The 13201-nt window shown below is 42.2% G+C and overlaps 1 long non-coding RNA gene across 1 annotated transcript; it reads right to left on the reverse strand.

Moving 5' to 3' along the window:
* Positions 1-720: 720 nt before the first annotated feature.
* Positions 721-12123, reverse strand: LOC124133010. The gene is made up of 3 exons (XR_006860851.2): positions 11941-12123; positions 6169-6404; positions 721-1134 (listed from the first exon to the last, which is right to left on the reverse strand). It is a non-coding gene; the product is annotated as an uncharacterized LOC124133010 (long non-coding RNA).
* Positions 12124-13201: the final 1078 nt, after the last annotated feature.

The raw sequence follows: 13201 nt of genomic DNA on the forward strand, positions 1-13201 counted from the left end.
GTGAGTGAGTGAGTGAGTGAGTGAGTGAGTGAGTGAGTGAGTGAGTGAGTGAGTGAGTGAGTGAGTGAGTGAGTGAGTGAGTGAGTGAGTGAGTGAGTGAGTGAGTGAGTGAGTGAGTGAGTGAGTGAGTGAGTGAGTGAGTGAGTGAGTGAGTGAGTGAGTGAGTGAGTGAGTGAGTGAGTGAGTGAGTGAGTGAGTGAGTGAGTGAGTGAGTGAGTGAGTGAGTGAGTGAGTGAGTGAGTGAGTGAGTGAGTGAGTGAGTGAGTGAGTGAGTGAGTGAGTGAGTGAGTGAGTGAGTGAGTGAGTGAGTGAGTGAGTGAGTGAGTGAGTGAGTGAGTGAGTGAGTGAGTGAGTGAGTGAGTGAGTGAGTGAGTGAGTGAGTGAGTGAGTGAGTGAGTGAGTGAGTGAGTGAGTGAGTGAGTGAGTGAGTGAGTGAGTGAGTGAGTGAGTGAGTGAGTGAGTGAGTGAGTGAGTGAGTGAGTGAGTGAGTGAGTGAGTGAGTGAGTGAGTGAGTGAGTATGGTTTTAAGCCGCGTTTAGCAATATTCCAGCAATATCACGGCGGGGGACACCAGAAATGGACTTCACACATTGTACCCATGTCGGGAATCGAACCCGGGTCTTCGGCGTGACGAGCGAACGCTTTAACCACTAGGCTACCCGACCGCCCCGAATACAAAAAGAAACACTGCTACTTTTAATCTATTGAAAAAAACTATAATGAAAATGAAATAACGCATTTATTTCCTCATAGGTATAATGCTTTAGAGGGAAAGCGTTCCTGGATACCACTTTTGGAGGGACTGTTTCACACACGCAACTGAGGAAGAGTTACTGTTCTTCAAAGACGCCGGCATGTCCACCAAATAATAACATTGTGTTTTTCACCGATTGTTTTTGTTCCAGATCTTCACCAATTTCCTCTTTTGGGTGCAACCCACACCTCATCGGTACAATGTCGTCGAAGAACCGGGTTCTCGCAACATTCGTTATAAACGGACGGGTTGTCGTAATGGCCGCTGCAGTAGTAGCACTTCCGGCTTGTGTCTGCGTCGACGCACGGAGCTTGTGAGGAGATAACTCTGAAAAAGGTCATCAGGAGACACGGCAACATCAACAGGGCTGGAACTGATATCTGAAAAAGAGTGAGTGAGTGAGTGAGTGAGTGAGTATGGTTTTACGCCCCTTTTAGCAATAATTCCAGCAATATCACGGCGGGGGACAGAAATGGGCTTCACACATTTTACCCATGTGTGGAATCGAACCCGGGTCTTCGGCTACCCATCGACCCTCTGAAAAAAACCCCATGTCTTCATAACCTAATATATTGTGTTCAAGGTAAGGAAATGCACATTTGTTTGAAAAAATAGTCAATCCATAGATTTGCTCAGAATTCCTCCATTCGTGACAATATTAAGACTTTTAGTCATAAGGTTTGAAAATAAGATGAAATAAGTCATCGTCATCTCTCCTCTTGTATTTATCCGCTTATATTGGATCGGCTGGTTAAGCTCGGAAACGCCTCCCTTGTCGAGAGGATACAACGTCTGCCATGGACCCGTGAAGATCCGGGGTAGAATAGGTCTTCAACAACCAATCCTTGCCGTAAAAGGCGACTGTGCTTGTCGTAAGAGGCGACTAACGGGATCGGGTGGTCAGGCTCGCTGACTTGGTTGATGCATGTCATCGATCCCAATTGCGTGGATTGATGCTTATGCTATCAATCCCTGGATTGTCTGGTCCAGACTTGATTATCTACAGACCGCTGTCATATAGCTGGAATATTGCTGAGTGCGGCGTTTAACAACAAACAAACAAACAACAAGAGAACGGAACATCGGTGGTTGGATTTCCTGACAGTCTCATACCGAAAACACATAATGGTTGAAAGATGGCGCTGAAGATAAAGGACATAAAACAAGGACTGGTCAGCTCGGAGTCAGTGTACTGTGTCTGAGTGGGGTATTCATGTTAAACTGCGGCATGGTATCTCATTGGGCTTGCACTATAAACAGTCCGAACTAAACAAGCAGCCACACACACACGTCACACAGGTCGGTTTATAAGTGAAACATTCTTGAACGCGATGTTATATATCAGTGGGCTGGCACTATAAAACCAGCATTAATCTGGACTCATGTCAACTGGTGTTAAATTAGGGACTTGTTGTTACCCTGCCTGGCGCTCGGCATCAAGGGATAAAACAAGGACTGGTCGGCTCGGTGTCACTATACTCTGTCTGAGTGGGGTGTGGACTCAGTGGTCTAGAACTTTAAAACCGGCATTACTCCGGACTAATTCAAACACACACACGCACGCACGCACACACACGTTAATCGCTATAGTTCGTGTAATCTTGAACCCTACGCTAAACCTTATGCCTGGTTAAGCTCGGTGACTTGACTAATTTGACCCGTGTGGATTAGGGTTAGAACTGGTCTTCAGGAACCCATGCTTGTAAGAGACGACAATGCTTGTCGTAAGAGGCGACTAACTCACTAACTTGTTTCATGCATGTCAATGTATCCCAATTCCGTGGATCGATGCTTATAATATCAATCACTCGGTTATTAACAGACCGTCGTCATGGAGCAGGAATATTGCTGAGTGCGGCGTTAAACAACAAACAAACATGGATATTTGCGTGGTATCATACAGTGGCGTGGGGCGTTCCTCATAATATCAGACTCGTGAAGATTCCGGGGTAGAATAGGTCTTCAGCAACCCATGCTTGCCGAAAAGGCGACTATGCTTGTCGTAAAAGGCGACTAACGGGATCGGGTGGTCAGGCTCGCTAACTTGGTTGATACATGTCATCGATCCCAATTTCGTGGATCGATGCTCATGATATCAATCACTGGATTGTCTGGTCCAGACTCGATTATTTACAGACCGCCGTCATATAGCTTGAATATTGCTGAGTGCAGCGTTAAACAACCAACCAACCAACCAACCAATCATAATATCAACCACTGATTTGTCTAGTCCAGACGCGATTGTATACAATGTCATGTACTTTAAATAATGAGTGCGGCGTTAAAGTACATTCATAAGCGAACTTATAAACATGATGAGTGTGTGAGTGAGATTTGTTATACGCCGCTTTAAGCAATATTGTAGCAATATCACGGCGGGGGACACCAGAAATGAGCTTTACACATTGTACCCATGTCGGGAATCGAACCCAGGTCTTCGGCGTGACGAGCCAACGCTTTAACCAAAAGGCCGCCCCTAACACGGACAGCGAAGTATAATTTTCAAGATAAGCGAGTTGATGAACTTTATAGGAAGTACATAAGCAAAGGCCAGAATACACGTAATTTGGTGTATTTTGGTATGTTTCTACGGGGGCACGGCTGGCCCAGTCGTCTAAGGCGCCGCAATTCGCTGTGCAGAGTTGCGTCCCTTGGGCATGCCAGACACCTATTGTGGGTTCGAATCCCGGTTCGCCCGATTATGTTTCTAGGTTTGTCAGCACCATACCCGTGCTCGTGGGTTTCACCGAAGTGGTAAACGTCTGATACATGCATCACTTCGGGCTCTCCTCTCACATTAATCTGACACGCCGCGATATAACTGGAATACTGTTTCAAGCGGCGTTAAACCCAACTGACTCACTCACTGGTATCTATTTATGTGAAGAGGGATTACTTTTTACGAGTCTATTTCGTCTCTGTTTATTTCGTGTGGAAACCTTTGACCAACTTCCGAGTATAACGAGATTTGACGGTTGAGTGACATTATAACGGCTGCCATTGCCACCATTGCCAGCTGACTTAAATGTCCCCGTGTCACCTTTTCCGTGTAACTCTTAGTCATGGCGATAGCGTTATAACAGCGTCACCATGTTAACTACAGGTGCATTTTGTCACCGTCAACAGTCAGTTTATTTCCAACTTGAAGCGATGAAGTCAAATCACCCGACAGACGGAGGGATGGATGGACGGATAGGTAGATGGATGGATTGATGGACGGACGGACGGACTGATGGATGGATGGATTGACGGACGGACGGACGGACGGATGGATGGATAGGTAGATGGATGGATGGATGGATGGATGGATGGATGGACGGATGGATGGATGGATGGACGGATGGATGGACGGACGGACGGATGGATGGATGGATGGACGGACGGATGGATGGATAGGTAGATAGGTGGATGGATGGATGGATGGATGGATGGATAATAAATGTAAACACATCACATTCACATTACAAATGCTCCCTGATGATGCATGTGGAAGTTTAATGTTTCACACCAGTGATGTCTGGAAAGGGTTTCCATGACTATGACAACGGAACCGTTATTAGTATTTCAAGCAAATGAAACACCAACGGCGAGGGAAGAAATTCCGAGTAACGAGACGAGATTTCCCGTTTCAAAAATCATGACGGAGAATTAGTTTTCTCAATCCCCCCTTTTGGTTTTCCCTATTTATAAAACAATGAGTGTCATCTTACGTTACTTTAGTCATCGAGATGCATTGTTTCTTTTAGACGTTTAGGCAAATACTAATCTCTATAACTTCTTTGGTGGAGATGCATTAGGTTAAGGTAACGGTCTCAATAAATAGAACGTTAAACGCTCTATTGTAGCATGTTTGAAACACTGGTAATCACAACAATGCGGGGTAGATCCGGGGTAAAATAGGTCTTCAGCAACCCATGCTGGTCGTAACAAGCGACTCTGCTTGTCGTTAGAGGCGACTAACGGGATCGGGTGGTCAGGCTTGGATGATGACTGGATTGTCTGGTTGTGACTCGATTATTAAAGGACTGCTGTCATATAGCTGGAATATTCCTGAGTGCGGCGTTGAACACCAAACAAACATACAAACGCTCGTGGAATGACACTCTGACTGATGGGTCACAAGTGTACATTTGAGGCGCTCTATGTGCGTGTTTGTTTGTTTGTTGTTAACGCCGCACTCAGCAATATTCCAGCTATATGACAGCGCCCTGTAAATAATTGAGTCTGGACCAGACAATCCAGTGATTAACATCATGAGCATCAATCCAAGCAAATGGGATACGATGATATGCAACCAAGTCAGCAAGCCTGACCACCCGATCCCGTTAGTCACTTCTTAAGACAGGCATGGGTTGCTGAAGACCTATTGTGACCCGGATCTTTTTAACACTTTTAACACTGTGGCACACCCTTTAGTATATTATAGAATGAGTATGATTTTACGCCACTTTTAGCAATGTTTCAGCAATACCCCGGCGTGGGGCACCAGAATGGGCTTCACACGTTGTACCCATGCGAAAAATCGAACCCAGATGTTTGGCGTGCAAAGCGAACGCTTTAACCACAAAGCTACCCCACCGCCCCTGTTAGTATATTAGAAAATTGTTTCTGACAACGGATCCATGTCGTTCCGTTGTAACATAAAGGCTTGTTCACGTGCGAGAAAAAGTGCCTTCTCTGGTTATGGAGATATAAACTTATATCATGGAAAAATATTTGCGAAAGGATAAAGTATATAGTAAACTACATTTATAACGAACACGCTTATAACAGACTGACCGATATTACGAACGTATTTTTTAGTCTCGGCAATTTGTTGTATATATGATGTTTATACGCTTATAACGAACTACGGTTATTACGAACTAAAATAAGTGGTCCCTTTGAGTTCGTTATAACCGTAGTTTACTGTATAATCATACCCACATCTTGCGTCAGGTGTTTTCGTAAAACAAACCTCATCCTTGCAGGAACTATTTCATCCAAAGAATGATGAATGTCTCAAGTATATTCCCCTCGAACAAACAACAACCCTGTATCGCCTCCGTGGCCTTGCGTTAGAGCGTCCGCACGGAGAGCTGAAGGTCCGGGGTTCGATCCCCGGCCGCGTCATACCAAAAGACGTTAAAGATGTTAGTTGTTGTTACCCTGCCTGGCACTCGGCATTAAGGGACTAAAACAAGGCCTGGTCGGCTCGGAGTCAGTATACTGTGTCTGAGTGGGGTATTCATGTTAAACTGGCATGATATTTAAGTGGGGTAGCACCATTAAATAAATATTAGTCAAGTCTAGTACAAGCAGCCACACACACACGCGTGCATGCACGTCGCTATTGAAGTGCAATAATCTTGGACGCGACGTAAACCCCATTTCACCCCCCCATCTCACCAACATCCCAACCAAAATGGACTTACCTTCTTCATAATTGCAGCAGCGCGTGCGACGCTCCGTGTCAGTGTGTGGAGTAAAAGTGATGTGTTGACAAACAGCGACAATCCGTCCCATTATATAAAGCCATACATGTCACGTGGACACTTATTAAATTGTTTCTGTCGTGGTGTTGTAATTTGAGCAGTGGTCGCAATGGTGTCGGAAGTAGTTGCTGGTGGTGCAGTGAATTGATAGTCTGTTGTCAGAAGCGTCAATCCCCCTGATGGCAGACAACAATACTATCATTTTGGATGATTGCTTGAAAATAATTCGGAACAAATTGAAAGAATGAAAATACACAAAACTCAAAGATTCTTCAAGTATGTATAACTAATTAATTATGTGCATAACTACAGGTTATAAAAAGCAGTGTTGCGGTTAATACAATATTTAAAGTATATGTGGCAAAACCTTTTGGGAAAATCGCACGATAGAAAAAAAATCGATTAAGGGAGTGTATTGAAGTGTTATAGAGAACAAAAACATTTAAATTTGGTTCCTTTCTATATATAACTGTGACGTCATAGTTGAGTGGCGTAACGTCGTCATAGTAACGAGGAGTGTGGAACTGGGCCCCGTTCAACAAAGCGATATTAGCGCTAAGGTGATCGTAACTCCCATACTTTAACATATTCTTACGATGATCGTAGCACTAAGGGGGCACGGGTGGCCCAGTCGTCTGAGGCGCCGCGATTCGTTGTGCAGAGTTGCTTCCTTTAGGCACGCCGGAAACCTATGATTGTGGGTTCGAATCCCGGTTCGCCCCGATTATGTTTCTAGGTTAGTCAGCACCATACCCGTGCTCGTGGGTTTCACCGAAGTTGTAAACGTCCGAGACCTGCATCACTTCGGGCTTTCCTCCCACATTACGCTGCCACGCCGTGATATAACTGGAATAATGTTAAAAGCTGCGTTAAACCCAACTCACTCACTCACTCGTAGCACTAACGTCGCTTTGTGGAACGGGGCCCACTTCACGTTTGATTAAGCAGATGCTGTGCTACACGATTTCATTGACGGTATTATAAGCGATATAACGATATGAAAAAAACAATTTCGAAAAAAACAACCAACATACACATCCCCAAATTTAGCTTATAGGTTCTATCGGTGTTTCCGTGATTCAGATCGACAGCACCGTGAAAATATTGGACTCGCACTTCGCTCAGCTGCAACGGTTACCCGTTTAGATTTGTGGATGTAGATTAGAGAAAACAGAGCAGTCAGTCCCCTTTACTTTTACCGGTAACCTCGATCTGCATGGGGACAAATATGTTTATCTCCTAAAAGACGTCATCGGCTGTTTTTCGCCCTTTTCGCCTACACATTATGTCACCACTTATTTAATTTTAGCGGTCCATTCATATAGCTTTCACCGTTATACCCAGTGGAATCTGTCTCGGAACATGATCGAGACTTGTTATTATCCGGCGTTGATGTTTTGATAATCATGTAAGCAATTAGATGATCAAAGGTAAACAAATCAGCCAATCAGACAATCAAAACAAAAGTTTCCCCTCGTATTCTAGTGGGACTATATTGATAAGTGCGCGCCCATCCTTAGCCGGATCAAGGCGGTGTAGGACTTAGGCATGTTAGGCGATGGTAGACCGGCACCGACGTGTTCATGGTATTGCATTGGATCTAAGTGAGTGAGTATGGTTTTACGCCGCTTTTAGCATTATTCCAGTAATGTCACGGCGGGGGAAACCAGAAATGGGCTGCACACATTGTACCCATGTCGGGAATCGAACCCGGGTCTTCGGCGTGGTGAGCGAACGTTATAACCACTAGGCTACCCGCCCCATGGGATCTGAGTGAGTGAGTATGGTTTTACGCCGCTTATAGCAATATTCCAGCAATATCACGGCGGGGGACACCAGAAATGGGCTTCACACTTTGTACCCATGTCGGGAATCGAAGCATGGGATCTGACTGACATGAGTCAGGATCATTCACTCACGGTGTCGCCGTGAATCAATGGCTGGTTAGAATGACGGAAATTCTAGACAACCTAGTATGCGATAGGGACAGTAAAGCACTGTTACTGATACAGATGTTATTGACACAGGGCTGTTTGGAGTGGGCAGCGATGGTTACGTGGGTAAAGACTGGATGCACGTACACGTTAACCTACCCCGTGGGGGCCCAGGTTAGAATAATCACCATCAATCTATACTTAAAAGATCCTAATAGCTCGAACTGTCACGCGCGGTGACGTCATTGCGTGTTATCGTATCCTGTTGACTGTTGCTGAAAATATCCATCACTGGATTCAGCGTTAAGCAACGAACATACATAGATAGGTAAAGAATTAACTTTAACACACGAAGAACGCAAGTTAAATAATAAAAGAGCGTGTCTTACAGAATAAAATTTAGCTCGAATGAAATAAGTATTGGATTTATAATCGAATACATATTTTAATTCTAAAAGGATTCTGCTAAGATATGATTTTTGACCGTTAATTTTAATTTTATTTCGATTGAAAAGACCACTAATGCTAAATAATTACAATTTTCAAAATAGGTTATAATTAAATCATTTGTTAACTCATTGGTGAACGACAACGAGTACTTATAAGAAGCTATTACCTACATGGTACGTGAGTAAGTGATTTAGTGAGTTAATACTTGACGTCACATCTCTAATAATAATAATAATAATAATAATAAATAATAATGTCATTTGTCAAGTGCTTGATTTGGCGAGAATCAAGTATACATTCATAAAAGCAATGTACGGTGAACCGTTATTGTAAAGTTCATAGCTTCACAGAGCGTAATAGATAAGTCAAGAATTTGACTTTAACACACGAAGAATGCAAATTAAATAATAAAACAGCGTGTCTTACATATAACTTAGCTGGAATGAAATAACGTTTTGGATGGATAATCAAATGCACCAGTGAACCATTATTGTAAAGTTCATAGCTTCACAGAGCATAACAGATACATCATGCTTATATTCAAGCTCCTTACATAGTGTGAAATGTCATCAGTCTACTGAGACTGAATGATTCGCCCAAAGATTACAACTATTTTCAACAAAGGTTTAGACTAACACTTAATCTTTGATAACATTTTTTTTAAATAATTGTATTTTTTTTTTCAAAGAATCTTTCCTCCTCTGCTGTGTTCATGTGGGATCAATAAAACTAGACTTGGTTTAGTTTGATCTAGACTTGCCTCGGCTTTTAATTAATAATATATTGCACAGTCATGGCGCAGGACTAACAAAGATTATTCTTCAATTATTAATGAACGCATTGGTGGACCGAACGTTGTACGTTTAAGTACCTAGTTACACGAGATCCAGTGAGTTAATACATCACATCCTCCCAAGGCAAGGGAGTTATAGTTAACTGACTGTAAAAGTTCAGTTTCCACCCTTGCCGAACTAGGCTGGATTTCTGGGCTCGGTCGTAGCGCCACCAGTGACTATTAGGAGTTATGTCCCTTCTACGTCTCCCCTATTGACCAATCAGATTCCACCTCTCATATCACTTGCATTTGCTTCAAACAGAATGGCGACGCCTAGTCAAGACGATCTAATCGATACTTAAGTTCTATATTGTGATAAAACGGGTCTTATTTCGCGAAGTGCATCAACTCACGTGATAAGGTTGAGGGGTTGAGGGTTTTTTGTTTAACGTCGCTCTATATTCCAGCTTTATCACGGCGGTCTGTAAATAATCAAGTTTGGACCAGACAATCGAGTGATTGACATCATGAGCATCGATCTACGCAGTTGGGATACGCTGACATGCATCGACCAAGTCAGCGAGCCTTTCCACCCAATCCTGTTAGTCGCCTCTCACAACAAGCATGGGTTGCTGAAGCCCAGTTTTATGACCCAGATCTGCGCGGGTCTAGTCAACAGGGATAGAAATGTATTGCTTAACTTACTAGTAAATGTTTGTAAATAGCGTTTTCACAAGCTAAAACAATTGTTGTAAATGTAATCTTTACAAGCATAAACAATTATTGTAAATACATTTCATGATATCTACCTGCATAACTATGATATTTACGATTATTAAATACATGTATTTATTTACGATCATGCCACATAAATATTATATTTACGTTTATCATATTGTCATAAGTATTCAATGAGCTCTGGACAATGGAAATTTCTTATGATTATGGAAAATGATTTGTAGCTTTTATTTACACTATTTCAAAGTAAATTATCATTTACATATGATATTTACAAACATGAACTATTAATTTAGATATTATATTTACAATATTTATTTACAAGAATAAACCATTGTTGAAAATATTATATTTACAAGGATAAATAATTAGGGCAGATATAGTTTTAAGCATAATCAATAGTTGCTTGATTTTGACCTCTGCACTATTAACATGACCACATTGCAAGTGATATAAACTTAATAGTTCAACAACAGGTCTAGAGTCAAATATTTCTTCTGCAGCAGAAAAAAATGATAATATACTTTACCAAATAATACAATGTACACAATGATCAAGGGCCCGCAATGATACACTCTGCGTAGTGATATATTTTACACAATGATATACTTTACACAGTGACACAATGTACCCAAAGATATACTGCGCGCAATGATACATTCTGCATAGTGATGTAATGTACACAATGATACACTGTCTGATATACTGTACACAACTATTTACTGCAAACACTCGGCATAGTGATATACTTTACACAATGATATACAGTCAAGTCCCGTTAATCCGACATCGATGGTTTCATATGATTATGTCTGATTAACGAGTATGTCGGATAAACGAAATTAAGTAGTGTCAACGGTCGTGATCGAAAATCGGACAACTACACGATAGATAATGATTCAAACACGTAATAAAACAATATAAAATAAATATTCATATTGTTCCGTTACATTGTTAGCGGAATGTGTTTTCTAATCATGCAACCTCTAAAGTTTAACACAAAACAACTGTTACGGACTGTATGACTTATTCAAAATACTTTAAAAAGCATAATCTGCAATCAATCTAATTATAATCAGACCTTAGTTCTCGCTACCGCTAAACCACCGGTAGCGAGAACTAAGGTCTGATTTTAATGAGATTGAGTCTGTAATGGAAGTCGTAAGTTTGAAACTGGTTCCGCAAAAATCAAGAAAGCTGCTTTCTAAGTGGCTAACGTTGACTTCCTGTTAGTCATTTCATTGGTCGGTCATAGTTCGTTCTGACGTCACCTGTAATTGGGTGTCCTCGGCGGTAGCGAGAACTTGTATCTGATTTTAATGAGATTGAGGTAATCTAAGCATGTGATTAATCCCGTTTTCTTCATTTAAAGCATTAATTGTTTATTGTTGAGCAAGTTTATCTCTGCAGTCGTTGAAATATGCAGCTACTCGCCGACTCGTCTCGCACCAAAACACGGGCTGTGTACTCGCGGGCAGATGACCACGGAGTACGCTGATCACTGGGTCGGATTAACGAGACTGATTAATAAGTGATTCTGGTAATTCGTTGCAAATTAGGTGTGTCAGAGTGCGAGTGCGAGACTGTCGGATTAACGGGTCTAAATTGCACTAATTCAATCGGTTCCCATCATTAGCGTCGGATTGTCGGATAAACGAGACTTAACTGTACTGTACGTACTGACACATTTTGAAGAGTGATATACTCTACAAAATGATACAACGTACACAATGATATGCTGTGCACAACGATATACTGTACACAATTATATACCCTACACAAAATGTGCCATATTCAGCAGTAGACTTGTCTCACCTTAAGAAGAACGACTGGCAGTCATGTGAGCTGTTCAGTGGTGGGCCGCGTTGACGTCTATGAAACTAGATATTCATGAGTGGAAATATTTCTCTTACATCCTCTAGGCGGAGTAGCTTTGTCCCATATATCCTGGTGTGGGAGTACGTTCCACCCAATAGCAGTTCCCCGACGTGTGTCCAAGTAGCTATTTCCCAGCTCTGCATTGAACATGCATTGTTGTATATGAGGTGTTACACTTAGGAATGCGGACGTCGAAAGTCAACTGACCAATCAGTATTGAGAATGGCCTGCACATGTACAGGAAGTTCTTACACGCAATGTTTCCCCACTTCAAATAGTAGACACTATTTCCCACAGGTGTTGTTTTCTAACAACTATTTTTTGGGGAAAATGAATCAAGTCGGATGTAGCAAAGTTGAAACTGCTTGTTACCATAGCATGAGTCATGTTTTGCTACACGGCAGTAGACGTCACCATTTGATATTCTGGGAGGGGCCGGGGTGGTCGGGTAGCCTAGTGGTTAAAGCGTTCGCTCGTCACGCCGAAGACCCGGGATCAATTCCCGACATGGGTACAATGTGTGAAGCCCATTTCTGGTGTTCCCCGCCGTGATATTGCTGGAATATTGCTAAAAGCGGCGTAAAACCATACTCACTCACTCTGGGCGGGGCCTGGGATTATAGCGACAAAAATAAATTGTCCCCGAAAATTCTTGAAAACATGCTGCAGACTTTTGAAAAGAAATTTGTCTGCCGCATTATTGCTAGGTGTTTTTCTTTAAAAAAACACAAATCAGGCTCATAGTTCTGAATAAAAATATTTCTTTTTTTTAGCTGTAGCTGAAAAATATCTAATCTCGATACAAAATTCAAGGTCCCTCTAGAATATCACGTGGTCGGTCTCTTATCAAATCCATCCTGGTAATTGAACCCGATGGAGCTCAAGGTTTGAACGGGTATCCAGCACTCCATCGTAAAAGGCGATACTTATTGGTATTTTTCATCTACGAGGGGTGTTCATTAAAGATTTCCCCTGATCCACTTCCGATGGACCTAGTAGAATGAAACTTGGCATAGGTATTAGTCTTTCTCCACATAGGAACCACCAAGAGTTACACACTTCTCCCATCGTTTTATGCAACTATGGAGACCTCGCTTGTAAAAGCCCTCATTTTGCGTCTCAAACCAGGACTTGACTTCAGAAATCAGTGTTTCATCATCTGTGAAACGTTTTCTCTTCAAAAATGACTTCATGGTTG

The sequence above is a fragment of the Haliotis rufescens genome, unplaced genomic scaffold, assembly GCF_023055435.1.
Source record: "Haliotis rufescens isolate VD_foot unplaced genomic scaffold, xgHalRufe1.0.p SCAF_18, whole genome shotgun sequence".
Taxonomy (NCBI): Eukaryota; Metazoa; Mollusca; class Gastropoda; order Lepetellida; family Haliotidae; genus Haliotis; species Haliotis rufescens.